This window comes from Notechis scutatus, chromosome 2, assembly GCF_049901735.1.
Source record: "Notechis scutatus isolate UNSWTSFEM ecotype Mainland chromosome 2, rNotScu1.2, whole genome shotgun sequence".
Classification (NCBI taxonomy): domain Eukaryota; kingdom Metazoa; phylum Chordata; class Lepidosauria; order Squamata; family Elapidae; genus Notechis; species Notechis scutatus.
Window position 1 is genome coordinate 90387203 of NC_142010.1, and position 13110 is coordinate 90400312.

The window sequence follows — 13110 nt, forward strand, 5'->3', positions numbered from 1 at the left end:
TGCTTGGCAACTAGTTCATATTTATAATGGTTGCAGTGTCCTAGGGTCCTGTGATCGCCTGTTTTGACCATCTGATAAGGTCAATGGGGAAGCCAGATTCACTTAACAACTCATTTACTACCTTAACAATTGCAGAAATTCACTTAAAAACCGTGACAAGAAATGTCATAAAATGGGGCAAAACTCACTTAACAAATGTCTTACTTAATTTCTTACAACAGAAATCTTGGATTCAATTGTGGTTGTAAGACTACCTGTATTGAAATATCTTGGGCAAGAGCATTTTTCACCACACCAATATTGTGAGCCACCCAGAGTCATATATTTGAGATGGAGAGCTACATAAACTGAAATAATAAATAAGCAGAAATATTGCTACCTTTTAAAAATCTATAGCAAGTGTTAATTGAATTTAGAGAGAAGTAGAGATCTTTGTCTGAATTCTGCTCAAGCTGGATGTGAGATGAAACCAAACAGAGAGCTAAAACAATATCTGATCTAGAAACGTAATGAGGGCCCTTCAGATGTTTTAAACTTCAGCTTCAACTCCTCTATTGGTCACCCTGTTGGAGGCTAGAACACTTGGAAAGCGTTTGTTGCCTATCTTACACTACAGAATAAATGACAGGACATACCAGATGACCTGATTCAACAAAGAAAGACAGATTCCTGTGTTCACATCTACTGGACTCATGGCGATTCACTAATTAACTTGTGGCAGATGAAGAATCTTTGCAAAAAGAGTATGCAAGAAAACAAAAAACAGCACTATCAAGATTCCAGGACCTCACCTGTATTTTTTCTTCTCAAATCTAAATTGTTACAATTTCAAATACTGCAGATACTCTAATGCACTTTACTACACAGCATTTTCTAAGACAATCAACAGTCACAACACGCAATACTGTAAAAGGCAAGATTTATATCAGAAGACTCACATTTTAAAAATTCACAGTTTCAGCCAAATTTAGTAGCAAAACTTCCCAGGCTAAAACTTCCCAGGACAACTTTATGAACAGGGCACGATATTATAGTGAGAAAACTTCTTAGAAGTTTATATATAGCAATAGGGTCTACACTCTAGACACAGAAATATGTCTTAAATGGCTGCCAACGTATGTAAAATTAGAGCTGCCTAAGGCCATGTTATAAAAGTAATCGGGTCACTTTCCCAAATGCTTGATGGAAGCAATTAATTCTACAAGTATTTTTCTTGGAAGAGTTAAATCCATTGCTCTCAGAGGCTCCCTGTGACCATAACTGATGAACAATGATGATATATTTTCATGCCATTTCAAGTAAGGCATTTCAAGTAATTAAAACTCACATAAAGCTAGAAATAGGCAGGTCACAGTTAAAAGAAACCTAACAATCCTTAGGACCCTTATAAAACCAAAGCCTGATCAGGAGTATCAGGGATATTGCTCCACTGATATTGTGGCTCTCAACCTTCTCAAACATGTTAAATGGCCATAAAGAGGCTGCCAACTGTATTGATCCATAATATAACCAACTGAATGCCACAATCCAGATATCACAGAGCACTAACGTTCAAATGCTGATTTTAACACAAATAAAACATGCATCATTTTCCATGACCTGAAGACAACTGGTGCCACTGCCATTATACTTAAAACTAACCAATATTGTCTCCTTGCTGTTAACAGGAAAGGCACATATATAATATATGGCTGAGGAAGTTAGTCTGTTTTTTTACTTACTAAAGCAAAACATTACATTAGCTTCAAATCTGATTGCCAACATCAGGCATGGATGAACCTGTATTTTTACTATTTTTTCCTCTCCTCAACCTCCACCCCAAGTAGGACTGCATCACATTATGTGATCTCAATAAAGGGCTGCATAGAACAGATGTAGGATTCATGTAAGACAAGTTTCTTCATACCACCCAGAAATGCTTGACTGCAACTCTAATCATTAGCCATTTGGAAGACACTACTGTACTTTGAAGAAGGCTGAATAGGCATTTGGGAATGCTCTCCTTATTTTTGGAAGCACCTTGGAATAACTGATAACAAAATAAAAACAGAAATGCACACAGACTTAGCAATGCTAAAATACAATTTTCCCAGACAGTTTACTCCTTCGGCTAGATGTAGCAATAGCAACTTTATCCTACACTCATACCTAAGTATATTCCCCCTTCTCAAGAAATCATTAATAGAAAACTATTTATTTATTTTGTCAAGCGATTATAAGATAACAGGTATAAGTATAAACATAGTTATGAATACATGGATACATATAAGAAAAATAAAAGGAATCGTGATTGGCTGATTCTATTTTATTTATTTATTTATTTATTTATTTATTTATTTATTTGATTTGCCAATTGTTTACAAGATAATAAGTATAAGTGTATACATAGTTGTGAATACATGAAATGGGTACATATAAGAAAAATAAAAGAAGAATAAGAGAAACAATAGGACAGGGATGGTAGGCACGTTGGTGTGCTTATGCACACCCCCTACAGATCTCTTAGGAAAGGGGTGAGGTTAATAGTAGACCGTCTAAGGTTAAAGTTTTTGAGGTTTGGGGAAGAAACCACAGAGTCAGGTAGAGTATTCCAGACATTGACCACTCTGTTGCTGAAGTTGTATTTCCTGCAATCAAGTTTGGTGCGGTTAACCTTGAGTTTGTATCTATTGTGTGTTCTTGTATTGTTATGGTTGAAGCTGAAGTATTCATTGACAGGCAGGACATTGCAATATATAATTTTATATGCTATAAAATCGATCGGACTGAAGGTGGTGTAGTTCTAGGTTTTCTAGATCTAGAATTTCAAGTCTGGTGGTACTCTGCAACGAGTAGAGGAGTGGAGAATTCTTCTTGTGAAATACTTCTGGACTTTCTCAACTGTATTAATATCAGATACATAATGAGGGTTCCAGACTGATGAATTGTATTCAAGTATTGGTCTAACAAATGTTTTGTATGCTCCAGTTAGTAGTGTGATATTACCAGAGAAAAAGCTATGTAGGATTAGGTTAGCAACTCTTAATGCCTTTTTGGCTGTGTAGTTACAGTGGGAGAGTACTCAAGGTCCTTGACAGAGTTTGGATCATCAACAAGGTCTTGACTATTCAGCTTGTATTTTATTTTCTGGGGTTTTTTGTCAATATGTAAGACAGAGCATTTATTTGTTGAGAGTTGCCATTTGTTGTTGAAGTTGCCATTTGTTTGACCATTCTGATACATAGTCGAGGTCTTTTTGAAGGGTAGCAGAATTATCTGTGGTGTTGAATAGCTTTACGTCATCAGCGAAGAGAATGCAGTTGCTCTTAATATGATCACAGAGGTCATTTATGTAGAGTATGAAGAGAGTTAGTCCTAAGACACTGCCTTGGGGGACACCAATGTTGACAGCTACAGAATTTGAAAGGATGCTCCCAATTTTGACCATTTGTTGTCTGTTTGACAGGAATGCTTCTATCCAGTTATGCAGTTGTCCAGAGATACCATAAGAATTTAGTTTTAGGAGTAGTTTGTCATGTACCACTGAATCAAAGGCTTTAAAAAAGTCTATATAAATGTTATCTATTGCTTTGCCCTGATCGAGTTGTGTAGTCCATATGTTTTTGCAGTGTAAGAGCTGCAGATTACAGGATAGTTTTTTTCTGAAACCAAATTGTTTATTAGAGAGTAGGTTGTTTGTCTCTAAGTGGAGGATAATGGATTGGTTAATAATTGATTCCATGATTTTACAGGTAACACAGCATAAGGAGATTGGTCTGTAATTTTCAACTAGGCTGGGGTCTCCCTTTTTGAAGATGGGGATGACCGTGGCTTGTGATCATAGGTTAGGCAAGGAGCTGGTCCTGAAAGATTTTTCAAAGATTATGCTTAGAGATTCGGCTATGGCAGTGGATAGCTTTTTTAAGAAGTAGGCACATATTCCATCTGGTCCAATAGATAGAGATGGTTTTAGATTGCGTAGTGCTTTTTCAACATTGTCTTCTGTAAAATCAATATGTATTAGATCATTGTAGTTGTCTGTGGTTCAGCTAGGAAACACTGGGCATGATCCATTGCTGTTTACAAATACTGAGCCGAAGAATGCGTTAAAGATGTTGGCTTTAATGGTATCATCGTTGCGGTCTTTACCATTACGTCCTTTCAGGGGTGGGATGGACCTTGAGTCCTTTAGTTTGTTGTTTACAAAATTGTAGAAAGTGTGGGTAGAATTGGTGCATAGAAGGTTTTCCTCTTGTTTAATGTGATAATTGGTGCATTCAGTCTTTATCTGGTGGCATACATTTTTGTATCGGCTTTTGAAGTTGGCAACATGACCAGATTTGTTTTTCTGCCAAAGTGATTTCTTTTTGGATTGAACTTTCCTTATTGTTATGGGTAATTTGTTTTTTCTGGTTTTGGGTTGTTATTGGTACATATAGTTTGATGATTCTTTTGACTTCAAGTAAAAATATGTTGTAATGGTCTTCAACAGTATTGCATCCAAGTGAATAGAAATTGCCAATCAAGAGATGAGAGATCATTGTCTATAAGATCATAGTTGCCTTTTTTGAAATTATAATTGGGGATCCCATCATTATGATGATTTTTGTGTGGACGTATGTTGAGACAAAAGTCAATCATGTTGGGGTCACTGTTGGAAAAGGATTCTTTAATTTGTATTCCGTAAATTGAATTCAAACTGTTGCAGAAGATGAGATCGAGGCAGTTGTTAAATCTAGTATTGTTGGTTACTATTTGTTCCAGTCAGACATACTCTACAAAGGCTTCCATACAAAGTTTCTTTATTAGGTCACAAGGCATCCTCAAATATGGTTATGTCGAGATCCATCCAATGTCCAATTCTTTGCATAGTTGACATAGTGATTCAGATAACAATATAATTTTACTGCTGGGCTTCAGATTAGCACTATAATTGTACTGTTCTGTCTTTTAATCACTGGCTGAATATAAAGACAGACAGACATGCTCTATAAAGGCTTCCATATAAAGTTTCTTTATTGGGTCACAAGGCATCTTCAAATATAACTCACGGTTACGTCGAGATCCATCTAATGTCCAATTCTTTGCATAGCTGACTTCATAGTGTAAAATTATAGTGATCTTTCATCCCATAATGCTGGAGCAAAGGGTGAGACACCAGCACGGTGCTGGGGTCCAAGCAAAAGTAAAGGAAACTCCCCCAACCCAACCAATTCAGTGACCAATCAAGATTACAGATGTGACCACATGTCATTTCCCATGATGCATTAACTACATTTACCATGAGGCATTCCCTTAAGGGGACAGCTCCCAATTCTAACTTAACTATCCCAATTCCCAATTAACTCTGTACTGTCTGGACAGCACACAACTGAGTACCAAGAAGACAGAAAGATGGAGCTTGATCACGAAGAGCTAAATTAGAACATTTCGCCCTTTCTAGACCACACAACTGTCAGAAATGTAATTTATGAAAGTAATTAGGTTTGTAGGATACCTACATTGTTCCATTTCCTTGTAAAATTAATGGCCTACATTAATATTTTCATCTGCTAAAAATATTGCCAATTAAAATTTTACCGGGAGATGATTTTATGTTGAGAAGATCTGAATGATTCAGATTCATGCTTTCTGTCTGGGAAGGACACTAACATTTAGCAGATAAATTTATAGCAGATAAAGGAGTGGAGAATGTGATGCCATACTAGACATGGGAGAAATGAGGCTTTAGCAAAAAATGAGATACATTTGCATGTCTGCTGAACTGAAGGACTCGGTTTCTCAGGAGAGGAAATAGAGTTGCAAATCCATTCAATTCATGATTATACAGTATATAATGACTATTTTTTTTCCTTCTAGACAATTTCTCTGTTCTCCCCAGGATGATTCTGTTTCCTCCCAATTCTTTCTCTTGTAACCAAATGCAGATAGCAACTACTTCCATGGAAACTGAAGCCCCAGCATCCATATCAGCATGGGAGACACGTCTGATAGTCTCATGCACTTTTGGTTTTTACAAGCCTAGAACATGTGGGATTGACCAATGCTATTCACAATTCACAGCACCTAAGAATATGAATGCAGGCATAGTATCCTATTTGGCATGGATTAAATTAGGTGTTTTACTTATGCACATCATGCTGCTCAATTCATCTGATTGCATTAGAAATGCAAACAATCCTCTGCCCCAAACCAGACTTTCTCCCCAAGAAGCTAAAAAATAATTTAGACTTGGATTTATGTCCAACTTCCAATAGTTCTAATTTTAGAGTTAGCCGATTGTGTGAACAAGGATCAATTCAACCAGTTGGTATCCCAAACCTACAGAAGTTTTAATAATGAACATTTGTTATAAATAAAATTAGCTAAAAGACTGTTCTGCCTGGAATGGATTATCAGTTTTTCCTTAATCACTATGCTGCCCCACTGTACTCCCCAATGTAGGCAAACCCTCCAAACAGGTCCTCAGAAAGTACCCCTGTTGCACAGGTCCAGATTCCAAGCTCAGTACAGAAAGAGTCACTAGGTAGCCAAGTCCAATGGGCATACACAAAGTCCAGGAAAGCAGTCCAGGAGTCAAACAAGCCAAGAGACAAGACCAAGGCCCAGAATTGGGCACATTGGTCCAGCAATACTCAATCCCTCAGGGCAGGATTAAATAGGCAATGTTGGTGCAGTCCTTCATGAGAGGCGAGGTTGCCTCCTCATGAGTAGTCTAGCTGACCAGCCTTGTGCCTGTTTCCTCTTTGCTCTACATATCCTTGAATCAAGAGAAGGAGTGGACTCCACCTCTTCCTCATTGCTAACAGGCTGCAGCTGCTCACAGTCCTAGCCTGGAGCCTCTTGACCAACTTGCTGCAGCTGTGGCTCACCTCCCTCAGTCTCAGCCTGTCCTTGTCGGATAGACCCCAGCTGAGGCTGATCCATCATGCTAGCATTCTCTGGGCCCTGATCCTGACCAATATTTGGCTCTGCACTTTCTTCTGCAGACTCAAACTCACCTTCCTCCTCTCAGCTTGCATCTGAAGAGGGATTTGGAGGTGGATCCATGACATGACAGGGTTACGTTTTGTATTGTTAAATTGGGATGCTACTGTTTTCTCCAGGGTTGTGTAACACAACATGATTCCATATAATCATCTTGGTCAACTTTCTTGCTTATTTTCACATTCTTGAACCAATATGGTATCATAATTCTTGAATATGCAAATACCTTTACATGTTATATTCTTAAATGACTTTACATCATCAAATCCAACCAATGCAATCCTCCAGGCTCGTTATATAGCTACAGTGAGCTATAATAGTCTCTATGTTATAATTTGTTAAATTATTCTACAGTATTTGTAGGTCACTCACTTTCTGAAATGTGGGCAGCGCTAAACAGTAAAAACCTAATCAAGACATCAGATCTATAAAAAATAAAAATAAAACTTGTTTCAAATAAAACCATGAGAGCGTACAGTAATCATCCTGAAATATAAAAATGTAATTACTAGGGTCATAAGGTTCAAGGAAAGGAGGTCTTTGTTTCCAGAACACAAGTAAGGAGGGAGCCATTCTAATTTAGAGAAAAGAAAATCCAAATTGCAACTTGCAACAAACAACAACAGCAAATTCCAACTACAATGGAAGCCGATATACAATATACAAACATGATTCTAAGAATCTTCTATCATCTCCCTCCAGCAATCAATCGATACAGGCTCATGAGGTAAAATTTATACATATTTGAGCATCTAGAAAGTGTCCAGGCCAGACGAAATTGTTTTTAAGACTTTTTAAATAAAAAAGACTACAGTTGCAGGCTCGGTGACTTGGGTTGGTGTTTTTCTAAAACTTAACTTACAAAACATAAAAAAGAAAGACTGGCATACTTAAAATAATTTTATAACAATTTTTATGTATTACCCCACAGCTACGTACAGTTTTAGAAACTGAAATTTGTTTTCACAGAGCAAATGCAATCATGGAACCAAGTTTAAAGCAGGAAAAAAAATACTACCACAGGAAAATTTCCCCTGATATAACAATAAAAAAGACTGTTATTACTATTTGCAAGCCTGCATGATCAGATTTAGGAAATAGCAGAATTTCAAGGAATAGTTTGTACAGTTATGGAATTGTACAAACTCTCCCCTTCAAAAGAATATAAAACAAAACTGCTGCAAAGAACTGAAAATCAAGCCTAGCTTCTTTTTACTTTTCCCCCAAAATAAATAGTTAAGACCATTTCTAACAGAGGTAATTTTAATAAATCTATATGTACCCTCTATCACAAACATAGATTCAATTTGCAATGTACAAGATGTTCTGTCCCTCAATAAAACTCACTTCCATATATGCTATTAAGGACTCATCTTTGACAACACTTGATGTATAATTTATTCTATTCAACTGGAAGGGGAAATTGCTTTGATCCAAATGACAATCAGGAGAATGAAAGCCTTTGAAATGTATATTGACAAAATATTACCTAGGACATAAAGGGATGAACATGTGCAAAATGAGCCTTCCACAAAAGGGCAAAGATAGGGACACTGACTAGTATCAAGAAAAGTGGAATATTTTGAATAAATGTTATGCTATGAAGAATATAAATTACTTCAGGACAAGAAAATGATACATAACCTGGAAGAAAATTTTAGGTACATTGTTTGGGGAAAAATATAATGCCTTCCTTTTGGACAGTAACATCAAAAGAATAAACAGCACTGATAATTGCCAGCCACCAGTAGCAGATGTCACTAAAAACAGAAGAACTGTTTTGTGAACTCTCTGAATTACAAATATACATATCTGGACTTAAAGTAGACTCACAAGAGATCCAAATACTATGTTATAAATAGTGTACATTTTAGCATGAATGAAGGCTGGTGATATTCCAAGAACAGCCACTTAATAGTCTTTCTATCATATTTCTCTGTCACCCCATCACTCCAAGTGAATTTTAGATACATCCAACTTCTCAGCAAATGTCAGCATGGGCCAACCATGTCTAGGTTTGGAGGATTGGACCTGGTTAGTATGTGAATAAGAGTCCCTCATGCAATTGCAGGGCTGGACATGAGACTGGAAAATTGGGGAAAAAATCCCAGAAAAGAGAAAAACTATTTCCATAAGGCTGTCCAAAAACCTACACACTTTTCTCCATGAAATCACCATGAGCCAATCTTCTTGACTTAATGTCTAAGAAATGGCAGACAAATAAAAAAATAACCATAATTTGATGTCCAACCCTTCTAAAATAGTCTCAGAAATTCAGCAATTATATTAAGCAAGATTTGAACAAGATAGTAATAAATGTTAGAAAATATTCTGGTACTAGGTACAGGGATATACATAAGATTTCTGTTGCTCCCCTCTGGGAGGAGATTTCAAAATATTTCTAGCAGGACTACTGGTTTCTGCAAACAGCTTTGCTCCCTATGCCATCTGTCTGGTAAACTCGCAAGATTCTTTTCTCTCACCATATACATATACATGTATATATTTGTACTAGACTGTGTTGTTTCTCTGTGTCATATATGTGGGTATGTGCATTATATTTATTTATTTATTTAGTCATGCTTATGTATATTGTATAATGAATGAAGTGCTGATTCTTGTATTAGTAGAGGCATATAGAATAAACAACCACCCCAAAAACCAGTCTATGGCATATAACAAATAGAGGCTATAAAGGATAAGAAAGTATAAATACAGAAAGGAATTTCCTGTGAAGTCTCTGGAAACTATATACTGTAATTGTACACTGTTCTAAATTAATCATAGAGAGAAAAATGCAAGAGAGCTGCAGCTGGAAACAGCAGAAAAAAACCAAAAATGTACCAAAGCTGCCTCTAAAGGTGCAAAGCCCAACATCAAAGCCACTACAATGGCTATCACTGTGTTTACTGCAACTCTTATTCCTGCCCAATTAAATCGAACAAAAGAGAAGTAAATCAGTTTGAAAACTGTTAACAATCCTCAGCAGAGATAAAGATTCAGCTTGGTTTTGAAGATCACATTTTTCAAGTGCTGAGCCTTGTGTGCTGTTCTCATTTAGGTTTTTTTCTTCACAAAAGAGTCAAACTGCAGGAGATATCAAAAGTCTCTTATTGTTGGTACCAGCAAAAATAAAAAAAGAGAACGTGTGGTCAGTGATTCCAATGAAATAGAATGAGGCTGACATAATGCAGTTAAGTGCTGGAAAGATTTTGCTGTCTGTCATGTTATGGCTAAACCTGCCTTTACATGTCATTCCAGCATATTCTTTGTTCCAGCATGTTCTTTAGCATACAATGCAGGTGTGCTCCATTTTATTTTTATTTATTTATGAAGAAAATTTATACGACCTCCCAATTCACTCATGGTGACTCCAGGCGGCTTACAGAAATAAAACCCCAGTACAAAACCCAAGAAACCCCCACTCCGCTGACAATAACAATCAAGCCAACTACTTGATGGATTCCATATTCCATATTGCCCTGGGTTAATATGGGGTCCCCAGGTCTTTCAAAAGAGAGACATGCTATGGGACATTTCTATTGAAGCTGACATAGCAATAGCACTTAGAATAGCACTTCATAGTGCTTTACAGCAGTGATCCCCAACCTTTTTTATGCCGCGGCCCGGTACCGGCATCAGCTGGGCGCCACGGCCCAGTACCGGCATCAACTGGGCGCCACCATCTTTTTTGACGAAAAAGATGGCGGGCGCCAGTCTTCCGGTGAGCTTTTTCGGCAGAAATGGCTTTCTACCCGGAAAAGCTCACCAAGCGAGCGCCGCCATCTTTGATGAAAAAGTGCTTCCGTGAGCTTTCTACCCGAAAAGCTCACCGGAAGCACTTTTTATCAAAAAGATGGCGGCGCCCAGCAACCAGCGGCCCGGTAAGACTTGTTCCGGACCGGCGGTTGGGGACCCCTGCTTTACAGCACTCTCTGGGCAGTTTACAGAGTCAGCATATTGCCCCCAACAACCTAGGGGTCCTCATTTTACCAACCTCAGAAGGGTGGAAGGCTGAGTCAATCTGAAGCCCATTTAGGATGGAACTCCAGGCTGCAGGCAGAGTTTGCCAGCAATAACTGCATTCTAACCATTGGGCAACATGTTTTACATACGTTCTAAAGCCAAGAAATTCTGATTAATAAAGACAACAAAGGGAACAGTTAAGAGACTCCATCCAATGGACACCAACAAACTTTCCCCAAACTACCGTATTTGCCGGCGTATAAGGCGACTTTTTGTCCTGAAAAAGATGCCTCCAATTGGGGGTCGTCTTATATGCCGGGTCGCTTATACGCCGGCAAATAGTAATTGGGAAGCACTGTGGCTGCTCATGGCTGAGGCACTTTTTGTCTACCATGGAAGCAGATCCGTGAAGCTGAAAGGAGCAGCCAGCCTTCTCCCAGCTCCCAAGGAAGCGAGGCTCGCACCGCCCGAGCTCCGCTGAGGTATCCGGCTGGGGCTGTCAGGAGTTGTTACCGCTGGCGCGGCTCAGCGCGGCTCCAGTCCCGTTGCCTCGGGAAGGGAAAGGCAAAACCAGGAGCCGCTGCTGCCATTACAAAAGCGCCGCCGCGGCTCTTCCTTTTGCCTTTCCCTTCCCGAGGCAACGCGGGGACTGGAGCCGCACGGAGCCGCGCCAGCGGTAACAACTCCTGACAGCCCCAGCCGGATACCTCAGCGGAGCCAGGGCGGTGCGAGCCTCGCTTCCTTGGGAGCTGGGAGAAGGCTGGCTGCTCCTTTCAGCTTCACGGGATTCGCTTCCACGGTAGACAAAAGTGCCTCAAAAAAAAAAAAAAAGTGCAAAAGTGGAAGGCGTGCGGAAGAGGGGGCGAGTATATAACAAACTATATTTTGAGTGGAAATGTTGGGGGTTGTCGTCTTATACGCCGGGTCGTCTTATACGCCGGCATATACGGTAACTTTAAAGTTCTAACTAGTTTTGGGGAAGTCATCCTTCTAAAAACTGAAGGTTGTAGGAACTCATATGTGCTTTGAACAGCTGAGATTTTGCATCTTATTTGCTCTTCTTTTTGCTTCTCCTCAACTGGCAAGGATTTTTTCCGTTTCTTTATTATTTCAAAAGAACATGCCACAATAGGAACATGGTTCAAAGTAAGAAAGTCCTGCCCTCTGAAAGTGTGGCACTGTAGCTCTTTCATAATCCCCAGCCACCACAGTCCTATGTATTCTGCTTCACCTACAGTGCACCCAGCTGAAAGTGACTATCCAGGATATCTCAATGACTGGCCAGGGAGCATTTGTAATTAAAAGGAGGTTGAGAAAGATTCCCATTCATCATTACAGAAATGTAAAAACAATGTTAAGATAGGAGGACAGAAGTCCCTTTACCAGCACCATTAAAAGAATTCATAACTAAATTGCTTTTTTGAATGTTCTATTGATGTTTTATTTGCAGCATAAATTCAGTGAGAATATGAACGGTCTTCAATTACAGAATATACGAGTCAGAAAATACCTTAGACGCTATCCAGTCCAGTCCATTGCTCAGTGAATCCATCAATCAGGAAATTCCTCCTATTGAATCTTCTTTTATTTTCAACCCATAGGTCCCTATCCTGCCCTCAATTTTAATAGAGGGATGTCTCTGTGGTGATATTTTTAATATGACTGTTTTTATGTGTTTATTGTTGTTCCTTGTCCAGAGTCAATTTGTGGCTATAGAAATGTGATAAATAAAATAATTAAATAAATCAAAATTAGAACTTGGCTTTTATGATTTGTTTATAAGCAATAAAAAAGTGGCTATTCATACTGGCTTGATTTTTAACATTTTATTTATGGTCCTGGACATCCAGTTTTTTAAAGAACCAATTCCTTAAACCTCCCCCACAACTGTTCTCCTCTTACACACACACACACAAACACACACACACACACACCAATAGTCAAGCCTTTGATGTTGATCTCTAGTTGTTTTTAAGCAACAGGGGTTCCATAACACGACAGTTTTGTTAAGTAGCTCGACAGTTTTGCTTAGTATCTCTACTTATTGTGAAATATTCTGAATTACAGGAATGTATAGAAATGAACATAAGAGATTTACTCTAGAAGTATTGAAAGAGGTTTCTATATTTTTCTGCCATTTATACTTTTCTACCAGTTTAAACAGACAGAACCACAGGA

At 38.5% G+C, this 13110-nt stretch overlaps 1 protein-coding gene across 4 annotated transcripts in view; it reads right to left on the reverse strand.

The window, feature by feature from the left end:
- Window positions 1–13110, reverse strand: part of SH3PXD2B (SH3 and PX domains 2B) — a 131289-nt gene that overhangs the window by 70533 nt on the left and 47646 nt on the right. The gene's annotated exons all lie outside the window — the stretch shown is intronic.